Source organism: Notamacropus eugenii, chromosome 2 (assembly GCF_028372415.1).
Source record: "Notamacropus eugenii isolate mMacEug1 chromosome 2, mMacEug1.pri_v2, whole genome shotgun sequence".
Taxonomy (NCBI): domain Eukaryota; kingdom Metazoa; phylum Chordata; class Mammalia; order Diprotodontia; family Macropodidae; genus Notamacropus; species Notamacropus eugenii.
Window position 1 is genome coordinate 455,568,009 of NC_092873.1, and position 8,873 is coordinate 455,576,881.

Consider the following 8,873-nt stretch of genomic DNA (forward strand, 5'->3'; position numbering starts at 1 on the left):
CCTACTCCAGCAATCCTTTACACTCCCATTCCCCTAAATTTAAATACCCTTTTGTACACCCCTTTGACCTATTCTGTCCCTTCCCCTCTAAAGCTTCCTCCTTTATCCTCCTAATCCTCTAAATCTAAACACCCTTCTTCATCCCCCTTTTAACCTATTCCTTCACCCTCCCTTCCGAAGATCCTTCCTTTATCCTCTCCCCCTGCTTCTTCCCCTAGAGTTTTATATACTTTTTAAATTTAGAAGACTTTTTATACTCTTTTAGATGTGTATGTATTTTTGCATCTTAAATCCATCACCAATGAAAGTAGGTTTCCAGAACTAACATCCCTCCTCCTCAGCTAATTCTACCGCATCAATTCTTCCTTTATTCTTTTTGCTGTTTTACGTAGCAAAATAGTTTTTTTTTTTAGTTTTACTAAAATAGTTTTACTTTTTAAAGTCATCTCATACTCAAATCTACCCCAATTTTTTTATAAGCTACCTAATTTCTAGTAACAATTTTAGACATAGGTTTTATATTTTCCACACCTAAAAGGTAAACATTCTATCCTTATTGAGTCTCTTGTAATTGGTCATTGGAATGTACCTTATAGTTTTCTTGGCTCTCGCATGTCAAATTTTCTGTTGAGTTCAGGGTTTATTTCAACAGTCCTGAAAATCTGACAATTGATCAAATGTTCGTTTTTTTTTCCCATTCAAAATTATGCTTAACTTTGCTGAGTGTGATATTTTCTCCCAGAGCCCCAGTTCTTTTGTTCTTTGATATATACTGTTCAAGACCTGCAATCCTTTGGTGTTGTCACCACTAGGTCTTCTGTTATTCTAATTGTGGTACCTTCATATGTAAGTTGGTTTTTTCTTGTTACTCATAATATTTATCCTTGATTTGGGGGTCTGGGAATTTAGCTATAATATTATATATGTTTTATAATGTAATATATGAATATTTTATAATACATAATATATAACTTATTATAATGCATCATATCATATTATATCATGTTATGATATATTTCCTTCTAGGATTTCTTTCAGGTGGTGATTGATAAATTTTTTGTATTTCTACTTTCCCTTCTTGTTCTAATGCTTCTAATGCTTCAGGACAATTTTTTTTATTATTTCTTCTATTATTGTATCAAGATTCTTTTATTGATCAGAACTTTCAGGTGATCCAATTATTCTTATGTTTTCTTGATCTGTTCTCTAGATTCACTGTTTTTTCTTAACATTACCTTATATTTTTTCATTCTTTATATTATGTTTTTGTATTTCTTCATCTTTTATTACTTCATTTGCTTCTGCTTGCCCAATTCTGAAGGATTTTTCAAGGAGTCATTTTATTCCTTAAGATTCTGAGTCTCCTTTTCTAACTGGTTGATTTTCTTGTCATAATCTTGTTTTTCTTGTAATATTCTTATTTTTCCTTCATCTCTGTCATTTGATTGTTTAAGTCTTTTTAAAATTCTTCAATGAGTTCTTTTTAGGCAGGTGACCATTTAACATTACTCTTTGGGGTAGAAGTGGGTTTCTTTGTTTTGGTATCCTCCTCTGAATATGAACCCTAGTCTTTTCTATTCCTGTGGGATCTTTCTACAGTTGGATTCTTTCTCCTTTGCCTGTGAATTTTTTTTTTTTTTTTTTGGTAACGGTGTAGTTTTTATAATCACCTCTAGACCTGGAGTGTGGGGGATAGTGGCTCTGCCCTCTGATTCTCTTCAGTTCTCCCCTGTGACCTTGAACTCAATTTGAAACGTCCAGTCTCCTATAAGTGCCCACAGTCACTGACGTCCCCACACCACTGCTTTTGCACTGACCAGGGCATGTGCTAGTTCCTTCTCGCCCTCAGTGCTTTGCAGCACAGCTGGGTCTGGCATTCTTTGTCAGCAGAGGCTTCCTAAATCTTCCTGACTCAGACACCCAACTCCCGTCACTATTCCTGTGGCAGAGCAGAAGCTGCTTCCCAACCCAGCTAACCCCAGGACTTGCCTCTTGTTGTTTAAGCAGCTTGCTACTTGTTATTAAAATGGACCCTAGCCTGGAGGTGTTTACTCTTTACATGTAGGAAATCTAATCCTGGGATTTTTCTTTAGGTCTTTTTCTGAATGTTCCAAGTGTACCCTTGTTCTGCCCTTCTCTCATTTATTTTCATGGTTCTATGTTCACCCACAGCAGCTATTTTATCTCTTTTGTGGAGGAAAATCTTGAAAGCTGGAAAATTTTCTGACACATTCCACCATCTTCCCAGAATCTTCTCCCTAAGATATTCTCTGTTGAGCATTTTGGGGCATCTAGGTGACACAGTGGAAAGAATGCCAAGCCTGGATTCAGGAAGGCTCATCTTTCTGACTTCAAACACTTACTAGTTCTGTGTTCCTGGGCAAATCACATAACGTTGTTTGCCTCAGTTTGCTTATCTGTGAAACAAACTGGATAAGAAAATGGAAAACAACTCTAGTGACTGTGAAAAGAACAGCCAAAATGGGATCATGAGGAGTTGGACACTACTGAAAGAAGACTGAACAACATAAAGTGAGTATTTACATTTTAGAACTTGTTTCTATAGACTTTTTCCTATTTCAAATGAGTTTCTGTCATCAACAAGTAGAGGAACATTGAGTAGAGGAAGGTTTTCATTGTATGCCCCTGAAGTCCATACCATACAAAAACATAAGGCATATATCATATGTGTTAAGAAAGTCCTTTGAGCCTATGCTCTAATTCTTGTTTTACTTTAACCATGATTCCTCAGTTTATTCACCCTACCTTTTTAAGAGATTACCATTTCCATAGAAAAGATAGAAGGATTATAAAAGGTCCATTTCATTTCTGTTGGCTATGCCCACATTAAATCAGTGGACTACTGCTATTCTTGAGCATTAGCAAGTATAGTAAATCAAAGGCCTCTCTTCCTGAAACACTCATTTACCCACCAACCCTCTATAGGATATATACTGGTTTGGTGGAAGAATTTTAAAAAATAGTGGTAAATCACAATAAGGAATTATCTAATAATGAGTTGCCAAAGGCAAGCATTAAGGGATTGGTAGTGCTCATGGTAGCAGTGACATAACTAGGGTCTGTAGAAAATGAAATGGGGTTGAAGAATGGTTGAAATGGTGGATAAATAATTTTGTATTGCTGTGATGGTTTGGGAAGTACAGTATGAAGAGATTGATAAATTGCATGTCACAAAGCTAGTAACCAAACTATACCATTGATTTAAACAATATACAAGTGAGAATATAAATTATTGGAAGCAAATTTGACCAATTTGCAAATTCCTATGTACAACATCACATCTCACATTTTTGTGCTTTAGCACAGACTATCTTCCATGGAATTTATTTTCTCTCCTAAGCTCTACCTTTTGGAAACAACAGATCCCTGTAATATTCTGAGGCTCAAGTATCACCTCTAACAAGAGATTTTTTCTCAGTCCTCCAGTCATTAATATCTCTCAGTTCCATCCTCAGCACCTTGGAATTATCCTTAAAAGAAGTTACTGTAATCTTTTTCCTAATATTTTATTTAAAATTTTTGCTTCTATGTTCATTATATAAATTGCTCCATAATTTTTTCTCTCTGTTTTGACTCTTCCCAGTTTAGGTATCAACACTATATTTGTATCAGAAAAATAATTTGGTAGGACTGCTTCACTTATTTTCCCAAATAGTTTATATAGTATTGGAAAAAAAAAAATGTTCTCTGTACGTTTAGTAGAATTACCCTGTAAATTTATCTGACTCTGAAGATTTTTTTTCTCTAAGGAGTTCATTGATGGCTTGTTCAAATTCTTTTTCTGAAATGGGGTTAAGTATTTTATTTCTTCTATTGTTAATCAGGGTAATTTATATTTTGTAAATATTCATCCAATTCACTAAGATTGTCAAATTTAGCGGCATAGAATTGGTCAAAATAACTCTCTATTATTATTTTCTTATTTCCTCTTCTTTGGTGGTGAATTCATCCTTTCTTTAAGATGCTAGTAATTTGGTTTTCTTTTTTAAATCAAATTAACTAAATGTTTATCTATTTTATTATATTTTTTCATAAAAACAGCTATTAGTTTTATTTATTAGTTCAATTGTTTTCATAATTTTTTTCTTTATTAATGTCTCCTTTGTTTTTCAGAATTTCTAATTTAGTATTTAATTGGGGATTTTTAATTTGTTCTTTTTCTAGCTTTTTTAGTTGTACACCCATTTCATTTATCTCCTCTTTCTATATTTTATTCATGTATTTAGGGATATAAAACTTCCCCTAATCATCGCTTTCACTGCATCCCATAAGTTTTAGTATGCTGCCTCATTATTGTCATTCCCTTGGATGAAATTATTGATTGTTTCTATGATTTGTTTGACCCATTCAGTCTTTAGGATCAGTATATTTAGCTCCCAATTATTTTTAGTCTATCTTTCTATGGCCCTTTATTACCTGTAATTTTATTGCATTATGATCTGAAATGGATTCATTTAATATTAGTGCTTTTCTGCATTGAACTATGAAGTATTTTTGCCCTAGTATATGGTCAGCTTTTGTGTAAGCATTGTGTACTGCTGAGAAAAAAGATATTTTTCTTTGTATCTGCATTCAGTTTTCTCCAGAGATCTATCATGTCTACCTTATTCCGAGTTCTTTTCACCTCCTTCACTTCTTTCTTGTTTATTTTGTCATTAAATTTATTAAGTTTTGAAAGGGCAAGTTGAGGTCCACCACTACAGTGGTTTTGTTGTTTATTTGTCCTTTAACACCCTTAACTTCTCCTCTAAGAATATGGATGTTATACCACTTGGTGCATATAGGTTTTGTAATGGTATTACTTCATTGTCTATAGTACCTTTTAGCAGTATGTAGTTTCCTTCCTTATCTCTTTTAATTAGATCAGTTTTTGCTTTTGCTTTGTCTGAGATTTTTACATTGGCCAAAGCACAATATATTCTAATCTGGACTCATCTCTTTATTCTGTGTGTACCTCTTTGCTTTGAATTTGTTTCTTATAAACAACATATGGTAGGATTATTGTTCTTTCTTTTTAGTTTTTATTTTAAAAATATTTTTAAAATATTATTTATTTATTTTTAGTTATCAACATTCATTTCCATAAGCTTTTGAGTTCTAGATTTTCTCCCCATCTATCCCCTCAATCCACCCCAAGACACCATGCATTCTGATTACCCCTTCCCCCAATCTGCCCTCCCTTCCATCACACCCTTCCCTTCCCTTATTCCTATCTCTTCTATTTCCTTGTTGGACAAGATATATTTCTATACCCTGTTACCTATATATCTTATTTCCCAGGTGCATGTAAAATCAATTTTTAACATTTGTTTTTAAAACTTTGAGTTCCGACTTCCCTCACTTTTTTCCCTCCCCACTCATTCCCACTGAGAAGGCAAACAACTTAATATAGATTATATTTGTGTAGTTATGTAAAAGACTTCTGTAAAAGTTATTTTTTGAAGGAATAAGTATATTTTCCTCCATCCTATTTGGCCCCCTATTTATTCTATTCTCTCTTGTGACCTTGTCCCTCCCCAAAAGTGTTTACTTCTAAATTACCCCCTCCTCCTGTTTGCCCTCCCTTCTATCATCCCTCTACACCCCACTTATCCACTTCTCCCTTACTTTCCTGTAGTGTAAGATAGATTTTCATACCAAATTGATTGTGCATACTATTCCCTTCTTAAGTCAAATCCAATGAGAGTCAATTTCTCTATCTATCTATGTGTATGTGTGTGTATATGTGTGTGTGTGTGTGTAATCCCTTCAACTACCCAAATACTGAGAAAAGTCTCAAGTATTACTAATATTATCTTTGCACGTTAAAATATAAACAATTCAACTTTAGAAAGTCACTTATGATTTCTCTTTCCTGCTTAGCTTTTCATGTTTCGCTTGATTCTTGTGTTTGAAAGTCATATTTTCTATTCAGTTCTGGTCTTTTCATAAAGAATATTGAAAGTCCTCTCTTTTAATGAATGACCATTTTTTTTTCTCCCTGAAATATTATACTCAATTTTTCTGGGTAGATAATTCTTAGTTTTAATCCTAGATCCTTTGACTTCTGGAATATCATATGCCAAGCCCTTTGATCCCTTAATGCAGAAGCTGCTAGATCTTGTGCTATCCTGATTACATTTCCACAATACTCAAATTGTTTCTTTCTGGCTGCTTGCATTATTTTCTCCTTGATCTGGGAACTCTGGAATTTGGCTACAATATCCATAGGAGTTTTCTTTTGAGATGTCTTTCAGGAGGCAATTGGTGGATTCTTTGAACATATATTTTACCCTCTGTTTCTAGAATACCAGGGCAGTTTTCCTTGATAATTTCATGAAAGATGATGTCTAGACTTTTTTTTTTATCTTGGCTTTCAGGTCAGTTGTTTTTCCAATGAGATATTTCACATTGTTTGCTATGTTTTCATTCCTTTGGTGTTGTTTTGTAATTTCTTTATTTTTCCTAAAGTCATTAGCTTCCATGTGCTCCATTCTCATCTTTAAGGAATTATTTTCTTCAGTGAGCTTTCGGATCTCCTTTTCCATCTGACCAATTCTGCTTTTTAGAGCATTCTTCTCCTCATTGGTTTTTTGGATGTCTTTTGCCATTTGGGTTAGTATATTTTTAAAGTGCTATTTTCTTCATCATTTTGGGGTCTCCCTTAGCAAGCAGTTGATTCTTTTTTTATGATTTTCATGCAACATTCTCATTTCTCTTCCCAATTTTTGCTCTGCTTCCCTTACTTGATTTTCAAAATCCTTTCAGAGGGCTTCCATACCCTGAGATCAATTTATGTTGTTTTTGGAGACTTTGGATGGAGGAGCTTTAACTTGGTTTTCTTCTATTTCCATTCTTTTGTCTCTTGTCAACAAAGTAAGATTCTATAGTTTGATTCTTTTTCCAGTTTTTCCTGATTTCCCCACCCATTTGCTTGACTTTTGAGGTCTTTGTCAAGGTAGCTCTTTGCTTCCAGTGGGGGTAGAGGGTGTATTATCAGCTTCTTGATTCTCCATACAATCTATGTACTGAGAGCTCCAGAGACAGTGGCTGCATCTGCCGCTGCTGCTTCTGTGGCTGCTGTGGGTTCCTCTGCTCCATCCCCCCCTCTGTCACCCTGGGGCTGGGGCCAGACCACTCCATTCCACTCTCCTGCACTGTTCCCACAGCCTGTTCCCACTGACCTTCCAATTTGTCCTTGGCATTTATGGGTCCTGAAGTGTGGCAACTGCCACAGGTGTGAGAGATTCAATCTCCCCAAGACCTGCTCAGATCCTGTTAGTCCCAGTGTGGCTCGATAGACACTTTCCAGTGACTTTCCAGGCTGTCTGTGACTGGAAATTCTCTTCACTCTGTCATTCTATGGGTTCTGCAGCTTCATAATTTGTTTAAAGTCGTTTTTTATAGGTGTTTGGCTGGGCTTTGTGGGAGTGATTTAAAGTCAATGCTGTTACTCAACCATCTTGGCTGCTCCCAGGATTGTGATTCTTAATCCATTCTGCTATCCTCTTCTGTTTTATGGAAGAGTGTATCCGATTCACATTATGATTACTGTCTGTGTCTTTCTCTCTATCTTATCCCCCTCCCCATTTATGTTTTTTATCTCCTTTCTCCCTTTCTCTCCTCATTAGAATTTTGTTTTTGACAGTTGCCTGTCCCTCATTCTGCCTCCCCTTCTCTTCCCTCTTCTCTCCACCCTATCCATTTTCTTTCCTCTTTTCCCTCCTACTTCCTAAAGTGTGAGTTAGATTTCTACACCTAACTCACTATGCTATTTCCCTCCTTGAGTCAAATCTGATGAGAGTAAGTTTCATACAAAGGCCATCTCCCTCCCTTCTTTTCCTCTACTGTAATATGTCTTTACACCTCTTGATGTGAGTTATTTACTCTTTTTTGTCTCCTCTTTTCCCTTCTCCAAGTACAATTCCTTTTCACAACTTAGATTTTTTACCACCATATTAAAGTTGACTTAAACCCAGACCCTCTGTCTATGTATACCCCTTCAAAATTTTGTAATAAAGATGAAGTTCTCAACACTTACAATGATCATTTTCCCTTTTAGGGATGTAAATATTTGCTACTATTGAATTGCATAGTTTTTTTTTTCCTGTTTATCCTTTTATGCCTCTCTTGAGTCATGTATTTGAAGATCACATTTTCTATTTAGCTGTGGTCTTTTCATCAAGAAGGATTGGAAGTCCCTTATATTATTGAATGTCATTTCTTTCCCTGAAAGATTATACTTAAATTCACTGGTTCTAATTCAAGCTCTTTTGTCTAATGGAATATGATATTCCAAATCCTGTAGTTTTTAATGTAGAAGCTACAAGGTCCTGAGTAATCTTGAATGTCATTTCATGATATTTGAATTGTTTCTTTCTGGCTGCTTATAGTATGGTCTCTTTGACATGACAATTTTGAAATTTGACAACAATATTCCTTGATGTTTTCAATTTGGATCTCTTTTAAGAGGTGATTGATATCTTTCAATAACTGTTAACTTCTGGTACTAGAAGCTTAGGGCAGTTTTCCCTGCTGATTTATTGAAAGATGCTGTCTAGGCTCTTTTTTCATCATGGTTTTCAGATAGGCCAAAAATTTTAAAATGATTTCTTCTGTATCTATTTTCCAAGTCAGTTGTTTCTCCATTGAAATATTTTATATTTTCTTCTATTTTTTTCATTCTTTTGATTTTGAATGATTCTTGATGTCTCTTAGAGTTATTTGCTTCCACTTGCCCAACTGTAATTTTTAATGTATTGTTTCTTCAATTATAATTTGTACCTCTTTTCCCATTTGGTCCATTTTACTTTATAAGTTCTCTTCAGTGAGTTTTTGTGCTTCTTTTTCCATTTGGACAATTGGATTTTTTT

The 8,873-nt window shown here is 34.8% G+C and overlaps 1 pseudogene; it reads right to left on the reverse strand.

Annotated features, from left to right (window-relative positions):
* Positions 1-7,101, reverse strand: part of LOC140523180 (complement component 1 Q subcomponent-binding protein, mitochondrial pseudogene) — a 34,384-nt pseudogene extending 27,283 nt beyond the window's left edge.
* Between the last annotated feature and the right edge of the window lie 1,772 nt (positions 7,102-8,873).